The 16,571-nt window shown below is 36.0% G+C and overlaps 1 pseudogene across 1 annotated transcript in view; it reads right to left on the reverse strand.

The window, feature by feature from the left end:
- Positions 1 to 5,792: 5,792 nt before the first annotated feature.
- LOC308263461 (induced myeloid leukemia cell differentiation protein Mcl-1 homolog) overlaps positions 5,793 to 16,571 on the reverse strand; it is an 85,037-nt pseudogene continuing 74,258 nt past the window's right edge. Inside the window, exon 5 of the transcript in view lies at positions 5,793 to 6,658. The product of the transcript in view is annotated as an induced myeloid leukemia cell differentiation protein Mcl-1 homolog (transcript). The remainder of the gene's footprint in view (positions 6,659 to 16,571) is intronic.

A 16,571-nucleotide genomic window follows, 5' to 3' on the forward strand; every position in this document is an offset into this window, starting at 1 on the left:
AGGACTGGAGCAGAACTGTAAGATGAGGCTGAAACACCATATGCCAGCAATTATTTCTGAAAGCATAAGTGTTTCAAAAGTGCTGGAAAGATGTCAAAGGACACAGTAATCAGCCTGAAAGTGCTCTCATTAGTCAAACACAGGTCAATTTGAACAATTAAGTGATGATTATAACATGATATTATTCATGTATTGAAATAATAATTCATCAGTTTATACTAACATAAATAAAGAGATGAATAAATTAATGACATCAGGCAGAAAACTTTATCTTATAGTAACAAGACAATTAACACATTTAAATAGAATGGTGCAGTTAGAAAATCACCTTTTATTACCATCACGGTAATGATTAATGCTGGCAAGAAACAACAACAGATGTAATACTAATGAGTGAAAGTATGTTGAAGAACAAGATATCTTATGGTCCCCAAATATCTCTCCACAAGTTTATTTATCAATTACAAAGAGGAAATACATTTTCAGGTCAAGAAACCTGTAGGTCCTATCTCATTTAAGATCTTAAAAATTAATATTACCAAGAACTTATTAACCTCTTAAAGTGATACATGCAGAAATATATATGACATCACTTTATGACAATTCTTCTAAAATCTGTAACTAGAATCTAATTATATTGATATATAAGACAAGCCCAAATCAAAGTATATTCTACAAACTTGACAATACCCTGAAAATATACCAGAAAAAAACATAAATATATCAGAGTACAGGTTAAAGTAGGACAAAAAGATATATTTATTAAAGGGATACTACTCTGGATTGCATCCTACACTAAGAAAATATAGCTATTCAGAACAAATGAAACAATTTAGACCAGAATTTTGGATGTAATAATAGCATACTAAAGTTAAATTTCCTGATGTGTGTGTGTGTGTGTGTGTGTGTTTGTGTATATGTATGCTATGTTCGTACATGTACATCCAGAGGCATACTACCTTAGAGCTATATCACTAACTGTTTTTATTTATTATTTTGAAATATGGTCTCAGTTGTTTAGGCTCACCTTGAAACTGTGATCCTCATGTCTCAGCCTACTAAATATGGTATTATAGCAGTGCCCACTGTGCCCTGCTAAATTTCCTGTTTTTAATAATTAGCATTGGTAATACAAATAAATGTAATCCAATGCCCTCTTTTAAAGGAAGTACATGCTTATTTAGATATGCATTGTTTACATCTACTGGTTATTCTGAAACAGTTTAGTAGATGATGGCACAGAGTAATAAACTGTAATTCCAACTACTAAAGAGGATGATAAAGGAGAATGACAAGTCTGAGACCAACCTTGGCAACTTAGATTCTATATTAAAATGAATAAGTAAGTAAGTAAATAAGTATGTAAATAAATAAGACTTAGTATGTATCTCAGCGGTAGAGGCTTGAGGTTCAAAAACCAGCGCCTCAAAATTAAATAAATAATAAAATATTAGCCGGGCGTGGTGGCGCACGCTTGTAATCCCCGCGCTTGACAGGCAGAGACAGGAGGATCGCGCAGGTTTGAAGCCAGCCACGTGTGCTGGCTTAGGAGACCCTGTTTCCAAATAAAAAATATGAAAATAGGTCTGGGAGTGTAGCCCGGAGGTGGAAGGGCTTCCAGGAACCCCAGTACCACCAAAAAAATAAAAAATAAAAAAATAAAAATAATAATAATAAAATAAGAAACCTTGTTTCCAAATAAAAAATTTAAAATAGGTCTGGGAGTGTAGCCTGGAGGTACAAGGGTTCCATCCCCAGTGCCACCAAAATAAAAAAAAAAATAATAATAAAATAGCTCATAAGATATAAAATATATAGATGAATCAATAGGAAGAGACAGAGTGAGAGAACAATGGGAATTTAAATGGGTCAAACATTTTAGCAAATGGCAAATACAAGTAAAGGGAATGAGAGTGTTCTTTGATCCAGATTGCTGTGAGTTGGTAATTATATAAAAATGAAAGTATAGCAGGCTTGGTCGCACATGCTTGTAATCCCCAAGCTTGGGGGGCTGAGACAGGAGGATCACGCGGGTTTGAAAGCCAGCCTCAGCTGGCTTAAGAGACCCTGTTTCCAAATAAAATATAAAATAGGTCTGAGAGTGTAGCCTGGAAGTAGAAGCCCCCTGGGTTCCATCCCCAATATCACCAAAACAAAAAATAATAATAAAAATAAAAGCATAAATATGGACATAAATATCCTGGATTAAAAATAGAAATGCTCAGTGATTTAAAATAAAGGTGTATGTATGTGCCTAATTTTACATCTAAGTTGTTTTCTATAATTGTGGGGCCTTTTATAAGTATTATCATATTTGTAGGGAAGTAAATAAGTGTTACAGAGAAAAAAAGATTATTTTTATGTGAGAAATGAGTTTTCTGAGTCTTATGGATATTTTGAGTAAGGTTAAGACCACAATAAATAATGATTTCCATTAATGGCAAATATCTCTACTTCATATACATTTCTCATGTGTGTAGCTGTGTGTGTAGGTTGTGTGTGTGTGTGTGTGTGTGTGTGTGTGTGTGATATTTCTATATGGTCATCATTTTGTAATAGAAAACCTTTTTTTTTAATAAAAAAGAAACAGTATTTGTTTTACTGACATACTAAGCTTAAACCTGCATTTAACAAGCAAGCCTCATAATAGCACCCTGGTTAGACCCTAGCTTGTTTGCCAAGCCATCCTTTTACAACTTATTAAGCAAATACTTTGGATTAACTGTCCCTCATCCACCTGATGTGATCTCTTTATACACAATGCTAGTAAGTTTCACTTGGAATAGCTGACAATTTTTCAGTGAAAGCTTTAAAGATGAGTTCATGGACTCAGTTTAAGTCTCACCCGTTACATTAGGTCAAAATGAAGGGACTCAAATTCATAGTTGCCTAATAAGAGTCCATTATTTTCACCAGTCTACTCCCCCCCAAAAAAACTTAAAACTCCACTTTTGGTTCACCTATTGAAAACCTACATAAACAAAGTGAAAGGTTAATTTTCATTACATAACCTCTCAATCCCAAGTTTTCAAAGGAAAACCTCTCTAAGGAATACTTGCCAAAATCATATTGGAAAAATTAAAGCCTGTATAGTTATGAGTCAGATTAGTCCCACTACAACCAGGATGCCTACAATTATATTACCTGTTTCTGTATATACTCTAGAATTGACCAAGACAGACTTTAGAAAAGCTTTAAGAAATAGATTACTCACTACAGAAGTTGCAAATTTCAAAATGGTATGAAAAACAAACAAAAAAAAAACTTCATGTTAGTTTGAGACATCCCTCCTGCTATGTTCAAATAGACTTTCTATAAAAATATATGGAATTTTTACAGACATTTTCAATTTGTTTTTGTTTTTAAATCTGGGGACATTATTTCTCTGTAACTATAGAGACTCAATCTGAAGTGGAGCGGGTATATAGTCCTGAACACATGCGGCTTTTTTTTTTTTTTTTTTTTTTTGGTGGTACTGGGGTTCCTGGAAGCCCTTCTACCTCCAGGCTACACTCGCAGACCTATTTTATACTTTTATTTGGAAACAGGGTCTCTTAAGCCAACAAAGCTGGCTGCGAAACTACGTGATCCTCCTATCTCCGCCTCCCAAGCGCGGGGATTACAAGTGTGCGCCACCATGCCCTGCATACCCATGCGGCTTTCTATTCTTCAAGAAGTTACACCTAGGAAAGCTAATTATAGAAAGAAGCTTCCCTTTCACACACTGCTGTGTCGGGGCCCACTCGGCTGGACAGAGATGGCACCCAGGCTTGTTGCCAGTGTGGATTCAAGATGGCGCCTAGGCTTGCAGCCAAGTCATGAGACTCACAAGATGGACGTCTCCTTGAGCATGCGCAGTGTGCCATGCTACGTGCCTGCAGAATGATCAGTGACGCAAAGCCTCATGCTACCACCAGCCTGCCTATGAGAGAGTCAGAAATGTGTATGCCCTAGCTGTGGGAAGCTTGGGGTTGGTAGGGAATAGAGGGAGGGATTTTGATGCTGATATATATTGTGCTTGCTGTACGCATTGTCAGACATATTATTGAGACATATTAAGGATCCATTAAAAAAGAATTCATATTTCAGCTGAAGAGGTATCTGTGTCATTCTCTATGCCCCTGCGGGTCGGAGTCTTAGGGGACGATACTGCTGTGCAGTACTGAAGGCTTCTAGTCATAGTTTTTTTACTTACTGGTAGCTGAAATCCATATTGTATGGGCTGTCCAGAATTGTTAGCGCTTCTCTTTTTAACACTCTGAAATGGTGGACGTATTACACGAACTCTATGACTAACCTGGCTGCTGGCCACACTTCTGGTTCTAGAAAAGGAAATTAAGTCTTTCCACTTTACCACCTTTGCTAAATCTAAAGGTCCTGTTCTATGGCCTCTTAAAATTCGCTCCTTGCTGAGACTGAACCTTTATTCTTTTATACAGTGACTCTTTAAGAAGGCTACTTTTCCCACTTATTTATTCTTTTTATCTATATTCCTCTTGCTACCCGTTTTCTGGCTAGGTTTCTAGATTAGAATTCTTGGAGGTTACAGTCTGGGCAGCTTGAAGTCCATAAATACATTTGCTTTCACAGATGTATAGTTTTGGTGGCTGGAGCTGGTTAAGAGTCAGCTATTGCACTTAGAAGGCTATCTTATTTTTTTTTTTAAGAATTAAAACTGTCTTTATTTACATAAGACATAAATCTTATCTATAGACAGTCCTAAGGAATTCTGTGGAAAAACTACTAGAATGAGCAAGTTCAGCAAGGTCAAGATACAAAACACAAAGTCAATTGTATTTCTATACTCTAACAACAATCTGAAAATGAAACTAAGACATTCCATTCTCAAAATCATCAAAAGAATAAAATACATAGGAATATATTTAAACAAAGAAAGTACAGTACTTATACTGTAAGTTTAAGTGGACAGAAACTGCAAAAATTTTTTTGAAAGAAATTAAAGAGTTAAATAAATGGAAAAACATTTTATGTCCATGGGTTAATAGACAATGTCATTACAATGATAATGTTCCCAAAGTGATCTACAGATTTAATACAATCATTATCAAAATCCCATTTTTCCTGCAGAGACTGACACATTGATTCTAAAATTCTTCTGGCAATGCAAAAAAAAAAAAAAATCCTGAACAGGCAAAATGATCTTGATAAAAAGACAAAGTTGGAAGACTCATACTTCCTGATTTCAAAACTCACTATAAAACATTATAGTAGTCAAAACAGTATGATTCTGGCCCAAAGACTGACATATAGATAAATGAAATAGACTGGAAAGTCTAGAAATAAACCCAAACATCTAAAGATAATTGAGCTTTTTTGTGTGTGTGTGTGGTACTGGGGGTGGAACCCCAGAGGCTTTTCTACCTCAGGGCTATACTCCCAGATCTATTTTATATTTTATATATATATATATATTTTAAGTTGCTGAGATTCTCACTAAGTAGCTGAGGCTGGCTTTGAACCTGTGCAATCCTCCTGTCTTTGCCTCCCAAACTTGGCCCAATTGAGCTTTTTAATTGTTTATTTGTTCTGCTACTGGGGATTGAACCCAGGGACATTCCATCTCTGATCTATACCCCCAGCCATACACAGACAGACAGACAGACAGACAGACGTGCATTTTATTTTTCTGAAGCAAGATCTTACTAGGTTGCTGAGGGTCTCATTAAGTTGCTAAGACTAGCTTTAAACCTGAGATCTTCCTGTTGCAACCTCACAAAGCTGGTATTATAGACATGCACCTCCATGCCCAGCTCCCAAATGAATATAAACTTTCAAAATCGTAGATATGCCAAACCGGCGCCTACTCCAGCAACACCTGCAAAAGCCAGCAGCACATTTCTGATACCGTCTTATAGGTCCTCTACATGGAAGAACTCCACACACCCATCCCAGCCTCTTTGTTACTAGCCAGTCCTGTTTCGTCCTTATGAAAATATCTGTGACACTTTCTGCTAATGGTTTGATGCAGCTTTCTTGGATTATGCTCTTCAAGTGTTTGGCCCCAAAGACAGCAAAATAAATTAGAGTCACAATCCTGCCCCGGTGGGTTATGCCATCACTGATAACGTAGACCATCACACAAGACAAAGATGAGACATCGTTTTCATTTACGATGTCCAGTTTCGAAGCATGCCTTGGAAGGCCATCTCATGGTCTCCTGGTTGCGCCGTATACGTCCCCGACCCACCGCAGGGTCTCCAGCCCCTTCCTTCTGGCATTCCGGGAGCCGCCCTTTGGCTTCACGTCCTTGGCACCGGTCACCTGTTCCCAAAGGTACCAGGCGATAATCTCCAGTGACTGCAGGTACAACTCGGCCTCCTTCTCCTCAGCTGTGGGAGGCGTCGAGGACAACGACCCGTAGGTGCTGGGCTCTTACTGGCCTCCTGGACCAACTCCAGCAAGGGCAAGTCAGCTGGCCGCTTCCTGAGGGGCTTGTAGCCATACAGCTCCTCTTCTGGAGACAAAATGGCTATTAGGGTTTCCATCTCCTCCTGCGGCTACGCGCAATGGGTGGGCAAGAAGAGCAGCCGCTTGGCTGGGGTTCTGGTGAGGTCCCGGACGTTGGCGCCAATGGGGGGACGGCCATGGGATGCTCTAGGATTCCTGAGCCAGGGTGGCCTACGGGCTTCCGCCCGCGCTCCCGCCAATCACCGTGCCCACTAGGGGGCTCCCGCCCTTGCTTTAGGCATTCTCTGCTCCAGCCTCTCCTCCCAGGTCCTGGAATGGAAAATATTAAGAAAGGTTTTGTTTTCTTTTTTCACCCCCTACCATCCAGAGACAAGCTTCAGCTAGCCAAGTTTTCTTCTTTTATTAAGATTTTTTTTTTTTTTTTTTGCCATTTTACATTGCTATGTCCAATATGGAGTTTTGGTCTTATTTAGCAGTCTCTGATTTCTCAAGTTTTGTATTACCCGACTCTCTTTGTTTCTCACTACTACAATCCAAAAGCCTAACTACACAATTTAGAAGGATGAAGCTTTATTTGCTCACAGTTTTGGAGATTTCAGAGTTTTAATCCATGTCAAGCTGAGTCTGTGGGAGCTCAGGTCATGGCAGCTTGAAGCAGAGAAAGAGAGAGCAGTCGGCTCTCATATCATGGAGACCAAAAGCAAGGAAAAACAGGGAGAGGAGGAAATATAGATAATCCCCAAGGTTACATCTGCAGCGATTCCTCCTTAGCCACCAATTCCTACGTCCCAGCATGGCTGCCTTGTTTCAATGTTAGAAACTTAATATACATACACACTTCTATGTTTAAATATGGCATGGCTTGATATTAGGGTAGGTATGGAGACACTTCCTGTCCCTTGGGCACTAAATATTATTAATTATAGATGAGTCAAGATACCTTTTTCTGTAACTAGCCGAGATGATTTGAGAATGGGCATATAAGCTTGGACTTAATTAGCTTGTTTCAGAGGAAAACCTTATAATTGGACAATTGAATATTCAGAAAACTAAAATATATTTATTACTTTCTCTAAATTAAGAATAACATATGCATATGCAATGAATACTAAAGATAAGTAGAAATGCATCAGAAAAAATCATATACATGCTTTTTAGAACAAACCTTGTATTATTTTGTCTTTGATTTGTAATGCTCCAGAAGATTTAAATTCCTCAAATTAATAATGACATATTCAAAAGGACCATTGCAAATTTAACATTAAAACTTACTCAAGTCTTGCATGGCTGTACACACCTGCAATCCCATTATTCCAAAGGCTGAGACAGGAAGGTCACAGATTTAAAGCCAGCCGCAGCAATTTAGCAAGGCCTTCAGGAACTTAGTGAGACCCTGTTTTAAAATAATAAAATTAAGTTTAATTAAATAGTGTTGGGGGTGTAGCTAAGACGTGGGAAAACTTCTGGGTTCAATCCTCAGTACCACATAACCACATACACACAAAAAGCTTACTGAAATGGCATTAAATAGCAGTAATTCAACATTTGTTTATAATGTCACTGATATTACCAGATAGAATACTTGACCAAATGATCCAATAACAGGAGTGACCTTGTTGAAAGTGACATATGGGCTTTATACCATAGCATTTCAGAATTAGCAATAAGTAATGGGGTTGGCAGAGATACCCATCAAAAAAAAAAAAACATAAGTAATTACTGCTGCAATGTAGAAAGGATACATGAGTCTGGGAAATGAGCCAAGATAAAGGTTATAGTAAGTGTGTTTTTCAAAATAATGGATAGAGTAAAGAAAATTTTGGTACCCAAAAATACATGGTGGAGCTAATCCTTAGCTTATAACTCAAGCTTATAACTTAGCTTATAAACTCAAGTTATAACTTAGCTTATAACTTAGCTTATAACTCAAGCTTATAACTCAAGCTAAAATAAAACAAATTCAAAGAGAAAAAATATACTAGGCTTATAACCAAATTTTAAACTTTCCAAAATAATTTGACTTTTCTAATAAATATAGAATTTTTATTATTTTATAAAATCAATTACAAGTTCATTGACTTTAAAGCAAATACATTTAAGATAAGAATCTTGGGTCAAGCATTCTTGTTGAATGTGTTAATTGAAACGATGCATAGGGACCTTGGATATACATTTAAATGTGCAAGTATACTTATAGTAGACATGTTGAGGGAAATCTGAAATACTTCATAATAAGTGAAGAAGAAGATTTATAGCTTATATGAAAGAGACTATACATATGTTAGGACACAATAAACTAATGGATAAATGAAGCATTGACATATCACAGAATCAGGAAACTGTATAGAGTTCAGGAGGGCAAATATAAGGCAAGAGAGAGTCTGCCATGGATTTACTTTCATGGGAATTATTAGACTTCTACAAGATGGTAAAAATTTGGGTAGAAGCCCTCATCAAGAATTAGAAAAAATGTAGCCAGGCGAATGTAGCCTTCAAATCCCAGCATTCAGGAAAGTGAGACCAGAGGATCACGGTTCACGGACAGCCTCAGCTACTTCATGAGGCCCTCTGCTACTTAGTGGGACCCTGTTTCAAAAAAAATAAAAATTAAAAAAAAAATAGGGCAAGGGGTGTAGCTTGGCAGTCGAATGCCCCTGGGCTCCATCCCTAGACCCACCAAACAACAACAACAACAACAACAACAACAACAACAACAACAACAACAAAAGAATAAGGTAAAGAAAATATTCACCTTATAACACACACACACACACACACACACACACACACACACACACACACACAGCCAATGATAAAAATCTAAGATCTGTCTGCTATCTCTATCTATCATATATCTATCTACCTATCATCTGTCATCTATTAATCTATCACCTATTATCTACCTACCTAACTTCTTATTCCCTCTCTCCATATATACATATATATACTATATATATATGTATATATGTATATATAAAACTATATATATGTATATATATAACTATATATATATATGTATATATGTATATATATAACTAAACTTACTGAAACTCTGACTTGAAATTTAGAGTGGATATCACAAAGAAGGAGTAAGAATATAGTGGATTTTGAAGAATCACATAGTGAAAGACCAATAAAGAAAAAAAATATTTTGGTTGAATCTGATTTCAATGTTCTACAGACTTTTTTGTTTCCTTTGAGTGATCTGGATACTATACCTACTGAACTATCACTACAAATATAAGTAGAGTTCAAAATATAGTTTTACTGGTCTTCTGCCTGCTGAATAAGATTAGCTGAAGGGGGTAACAGTGTCATATAACTCATACTCCTAAACTTGGAAACTCCTCTCTGAAGATTTTTGTCACTTTATCTTTATTGAGTCATCTTAGTTAGGCAAATTAAAAATATATTTTCTTTTTTTTCAGCCATAATGAGCTCTACTTAGAGTCTCAATATTTATTTTTAATGGTTTCCTTTTTTGTCAATTTTTTGTTTTTTTAATTAATTTATTTTTTATTGGTGCACTATAGTCTCACATCATGATGTGGATCATGTTGACAATGGAATATATTCACACAGTACTTGATGACCCCCCTTCCCCGCTTCCCTTTTCTCTCCCATGCAATGCTGAATGTCCATGTTAACTATGTTATATTCATATATATATATATATATATATATATATATATATATATATATACACATTTGTGTGTGTGTGTGTCTCACTGGAATTCCTGGAAACCCTTCTACCTCTAGGCTACACTCCCAGACCTATTTTTTTATACATTTTTTTATTTGGAAACAGGGTCTTTTAAGCCAGTGCGGCTAGCTTTGAACCTGTGTGATCCTTCTGTCTTTGCCTCCTTAGCGTGGGGATTACAAGCGTGAACCACCACACCCGGCTTATGTACACATATTTGAATGTAGCTTTTCCATTAATTAACCTCAGCCTTCTTCTTCCCCTACCCCTTCTTTCTGGCTTGGTGAGGTTTCCCCTCCATTATCTGGAGAACCTCTAATATCCCTAATACACCCTAGGTTGGACATATTAGAGAAAATATATGTCCTTTCTTTTTCTGTGCTTGACTGATCTTACTTAACAAAATATTCTCCAGGTCTTTCCACCTTCTTACTAATGACATGATTTTGTTCTTCTTTATTCCTGAGTTGAATTCCACTGTGTGCATTTCACATAATTTTGCAATCTATTAATCTGTTGTTGGACACCTAAATTGGTTCCATATTTTGGCAATTGTAATTTGTGTTGCTATGAACATGGGTATGCATATGTTACTGTAGTTTTCTGATTTCAATCCCTTTGGAAAGATACCCAGAAGTGGTACAGCTGGATCACATGGTGGATCCATTCCCAGTTTTTTAAGGAATCTTCACACTGATCTCCATAGCAGCTGAACTAGTTTGCATTCCCAACAACAGTGTAAAATAGTTCCTATTTCCCCATATCCTAGCCAGCATTTGTTGTTTTTTGACTTCTTTATATTTTCAATTAAGATTAAAATTATTATTCTGTTTGCAATAGTCCTGACAAAAGATGTGAGCAAAATTAATAAATATTTAATGACTTAATATGCCCAAGGTTGTTTGGCTATACAAATAATCTCTTTGTTTTTATTTTTAATATTTTTAATATTAATCTACTTTTAATTGGTGGATGCATTGTAGTCATACATCTTAATGGGGTACAAGATCATAGAGGCATTCATGCACACATCACTCATTTAATCCTTCCTTAATTTTCATCCAGTTCCTTCCTCCTTAACTCCTTCTCATGTCTGGCTTAGTGATTAATTTTTGATATGTTTGTGAATGTACATCATGCACATTCCTCAACTATAAGAATTTGGATATATTTTGAATTAGACAATTATATTCATGTTTTCACATTCCTGTCATCTTTTTGTCATAGTAAGTACAAAAATCAGAGGACAGTAAAATGGTAATGGGGAGAGTTCTGGTTTAGCTTAGGATGTAGAAAACATCATTAAAATGGTTGTTAGTAGTTTGTATTTAGAACGTTCCCTCAAAACTCATGTGTTGGGAGCTTGTTTCCAGTGCTGCGAGGATCAGAGGTGGAGTATGGTTGTGGGGACTCCTCTCTGTCTCTTTGTATTCTCCTCCTTATTGTGAAAGCCTTATTCCTTCAGCAGGCACTCTGGTGCCCCTATATCTGTTCACACCTTTGAGCTGGCCCTGTAGGCTAAAACCTCTGAAACCATGAGCCCCAATAAGCCTTCCTTCTCTAAGTTGCTCTTGTTGGGTAGTTTGGTCACAGAAATGGAAAAGATGACTAAAACAATAGTAAAAATGTAAATATAATTATTAAAAATAAACCTGGTAACATGATAGATTTTTATAAATTACTATTTTTCTATGATAAGAGAAATGTCGTCAATCTTAGGAATACTGTGATTCCAGCTCAAAACTGAGAGAGGACTTGTCACATCAGTTAAATTACAATACAATTTAACTAAGTAGACTGTCACATTCTACTTTTGCTACAGTAGGGTTAGGGTTGAGGTTAGAAAACAGGACAGGATTAGTTTTTAAATCTATGTATTTTTGACAGTAGTTATTAGAAATTTATGAATTTGGAAAAGAATTCTTTTTTCTTCTTTGGAATTAAATATTTAGGCAAATAAAAGAATAAGTAATATACATATTAATAAAATGAATTTGAAGGTTGTTTCATTGGAAAAAATACAACTGGTGAATTTAATATGGGAGAAAACTTGATGGTTCAGATATGAGAATTCTAATCTGCACCAACAGAGAACATGTGGAGAGAAGGCAATTGGGGTCAGATCTGTGCTATGACTACCAAGAGAAGCAAATGGTTGGGCACTCTCTGCTGCTGTCAGAGAGTAATAAAATCACCCAATATCTAGGTTTTCAATCAGTTGAATGAAAGATATCTTTCCAGGGAATTTTATGGAGGGCCTGCCATTTTCTGATAAATTCTTCAGTAACATTAGGCCTATTACAAGCTGTGTCAGGGGTCAGGAAGTGGTCTCTGAAGATGATGAGGGATGTCCAAGGAGGGCCTGAGGATTGTGGATTGACCAATGTAGGGAATAATAAAAATAAGTGCCAGAGAGCCACAACCCTGAGTGAAAAGAAAGTTGATGGAGGTATGACAATAGCCCTGGTGCTTCTTAAGATTGAAGGAGATCTGTGGTGGAACACGGACTCTACAGAGTTAACCTAACTATCCATCATTGGAACTTAAAAATATTTTTGAGTATTTAAGGAGAGAAAAAATTAGCACAAAGACCAGTAGATGCCAAAGCCATCTCAGTAAAAACAGAGAATCTTTCTCTGTGTCTTTTTTATTTCCAGATGTGCAAAGATTATACAAGACTCACAGGTCTTAATTGCAACAAAAGTCATTTCAAAGTTTCTCCTTAATTGAGACATAGATATTATGAACATTCTGTGTTTTTCATTTTTTATTTCAGTTATCTTGAGATCAAGTGTCTGTCTTAGCAATTGGCCTTGAAGGAGAAACAAAACGAAACAAAATAAAAACTAAACAAGCTATATTTTAACAGCATCTGCAATAACATAATTTCTTTGGTAAACAAACCCAAAAGTAATTTCCCAGGATGCTAGAGCTCTGAACTCTCAATTTCAAAAGAGCTTAGCAATATTTTTACTTTGTTTGTTTATATCCTAATGGAAGTGCTGGCTTCCCTATTGACTTTTCAACCTCTCCTGACTCTTTCTTAAATGTCTATGTGGTCTGCCATATAATCTATAGGACCAAACTGACAAAGTTATCTAAACCTATCAGTGAGAAAAGATTTATCAGAGACAAGCTATGAACCTGTGTTTTAGGGAATGAGAAAGAAGTGAAGGACACATTCCTTGCTATAAAAATGATGAACTATATCTTTTATAATCAACAGTAAAATTAGAGTACAAATATGACATTCATAGTCTTGTGAAGAACACAATTAATGAAAGGATGCAAATGTTAATAAAAGTTTAGGATACAATATCTGTGAGGTTGGAACATTTTGTTACCATATTTCTTTTAAGTTGAATGAAGTAAACTTTCTAAAAAGTACTTCACAGTGTTATATTTCTAAATGCTTTTTGGTAGACAGTGATTTTTCCCCCTCTCCTTGTTCTAACTTTTAGAATTTAAATGAATACATGACACTACTCTTTGAAGACCAATGTGATAGCAAAGGTGATGAAGTGAATAATCATATATGCTGATCTTATGATGATGGTTTTTATTTGTTTTGAGTGTCTTAGGGGAAATGAGTATCAATACCATCAATCCTATTTCAACCTAAAAATGCAAAACACAGCCTAGCTGTATAGACTCTTCAGTTTCAGGAGGGATTGGCTGTATGCACTGGAGGCATGGAGTGAGGTACATCATGTATACAATGAAAGAAGGAGTGGGACATGACCTATGGATAGTCACTACTGTTTCCAGTTCATCTTCACTCAAGGTCATAGTTCCTTCTCAAATCTCACTGAGTCATTTTATGAGTTTTACAAATAGGCTGGTAAAAACTTTCCTCTTTGCTAGTAAAGGTTACTCTTATTTCACTGTGTCTTTTCTTTTAAAGTGGACAAATTGCCCAATGTTATGAAGATGAAACAACAAAACCATAAGCAGAAAAAGTGCAATTGAAAACTAAAAAGCAAGAACACACAATCTACACAGTAGAGTCAACCACACTTTTATCATATCTGCCACATATATCCAGGTATATATTACTATAGTTTGGATCTGGTCTGATTGTATCCCCTCAGTGGTTTATTTGATCGAATGTTTGGTCCCATGGATGATGCTACCATATGAATCTGATGTTTAGGAGGTAGCTGGGTGTGGTGGCGCATGCTTGTAATTCCAGCATTTGGGAGGCTGAGACAGGAGGATGACGGTTTGCATACAGCCTCTGCTACTTAGTGAGGTCCTTTGCAACTCAGTGAGACCTTGTTTCAAAAAAAAAAAAATTAAAAATAGGGCTGGGGTTATAGCTCGGAGGTAGAATGCCCCTGGGTTCTATCTCCAATACCAAAAAAAAAAAAAAAAAAAGAAAAGGAAAAAAAAAAGAAAAAAGAAAATCTTTAGGAGGTGAGGCCTAGTTGAAGTTGATATATCATATGTGGTTTCTGTGCTGCTTTGAGATTTAATCAAGTCTAGCTTGTTGCTGCACATGCTCTTGCCATTTTTATCTATGCCATGAGGTGATGGTGGCCAAACGTGGCCCTTATACTCACAAGAGCCTGCACCATGACATGTGGACTTTGAATTTCCAAAATGGTGAGCTAAAGAAACCTCTTTTCTTTACAATGAGCTTATGTCAGGTACACTATTACAATAACAAACATCTGACTAATATAAATGTATAGATACCTAATTTCATAGATATACTGACTAAAGGTATCCTCAGCATCTTTAGGATCAACCACTTCTCCACTATTCATTTGCTACTAAGGTAATAACACTAGTTGGTTGGGCCTAACTGTTCTTTTTCCTTTCATCTCTTCTCTCTTTTTCTCTCCTATCTCTTACTGACATCTTTTCTTTCTCTCGTTTCCATTATGTGGAAGAATGCTGCAAGCTACCTAATTCATGCTTGTTCTGTTTTCTATACAAAGAGACATGACTCCATTACATTTTCTCAATAAGTTCTGTATAAAAGATATGACAGGCTCTCAAATTTTCTCTATTTCCAATTATTTGTTCAATATGCATATGTAAACACATAGTCTCTGTTTCTGCTGAACTGCATTGCTATCCTGATGCTAACATATACAGGTGAGCATAAAATATTTTAATATGTATCAGAAACAAAGAGATTACATTGTGATGGTATTTTGATGGTGAGTAAAAAAAAAAAACATAAGCATCAAAGTCCTTTGGTTTTATTAGAATAGATAAATTACTGGACCTCTCAGTCCTCAGATTCTTCATTTATGAAAAATATAGAGCATTAAGTGAGAATGATAAGCACATAATAATGCATGTGTATGAATGTGGGTCAATTCTCTTGGGTGTCACACTTATTAAATATTTAATAACTTTATTTATTTATTTATTTATGTATTTATTTAGTGGTACTGGGGTTCCTGTAAACCCTTCTACCTCCAGGATAAACTACCAGAACTATTTTTATATTTTTATTTAGAAACAGGGTCTCATAAGCCAGCACGGCTGGCTTCGAACCTGCTTGATCCTCCTGTCTCTGCCTCCCAAGCACAGGGATTACAAACATGTGCCACCATGCCTGGCTTAATAACATCTCTTTTTAACCAAGGCATCATGGTATTCTTTTGTCAATTTGGAATTTGATTCTTTTATTAAATATGTGTATAATAATAATAGAAAATTAATGTTATATCGGCTTAGTCAGCTTTCTGATACTATTCCAAAGTACTGAGATACTAAAATTCAAAAGAGGAAAGGTTCATTCTGGCTCATGATTTGGGAGCTTTTAGCTTGTGGTCTTTTGTCCCAATTACTCTTTGACTAGTTTTGAGACAGTACATTATGGTGGGAACAAGAGTTAGAAGAAGCATATTGATATCATATCCAGGAAAAGAAGAGCAAAAGGAAAATATATGAATCTAAAAATCCCATTCAAGGGAATTCTCACAATGGCCAAAAATCTTTCACTAGGCCCAACGTCCTAAAGGCCCCACTACTTTTCAATAGTGTTATGAGCTGGGGAATAAGCATTTAACACATGGGCTTATCAAAACTCCATCATATGTAGATATAAATGTATAAAATTTTAATATATTAGCATATTTATCACATATATAATTAAATATATATAAAGTAAATGTATTTTGATATATATATACACATATCTATGTATATATATCTACATATACATATATATATGTGTGTGTGTGTGTGTGTGTGTGTGTGTGTGTGTGTGTGTGTAGAAAGAAGAGAGAGAGTGATAAAGACACACGCACACATTTTTTTTTACTAAGTTTATGTATCTTTCACTAGTGGAGAAGACATTGGTCTTGACAAATTTGAGTCCAGAAATTATGCAATTGATATCTTTTACATGGAAGGAATGCTTTCTTTAGAAATTTGACATTTGATCACTTCCATATAAAAACTATTGTGTAATCAGTAC

This window comes from Muscardinus avellanarius (genome assembly GCF_963383645.1).
Source record: "Muscardinus avellanarius genome assembly, chromosome: 5".
In the NCBI taxonomy this organism is placed as follows: Eukaryota; Metazoa; Chordata; class Mammalia; order Rodentia; family Gliridae; genus Muscardinus; species Muscardinus avellanarius.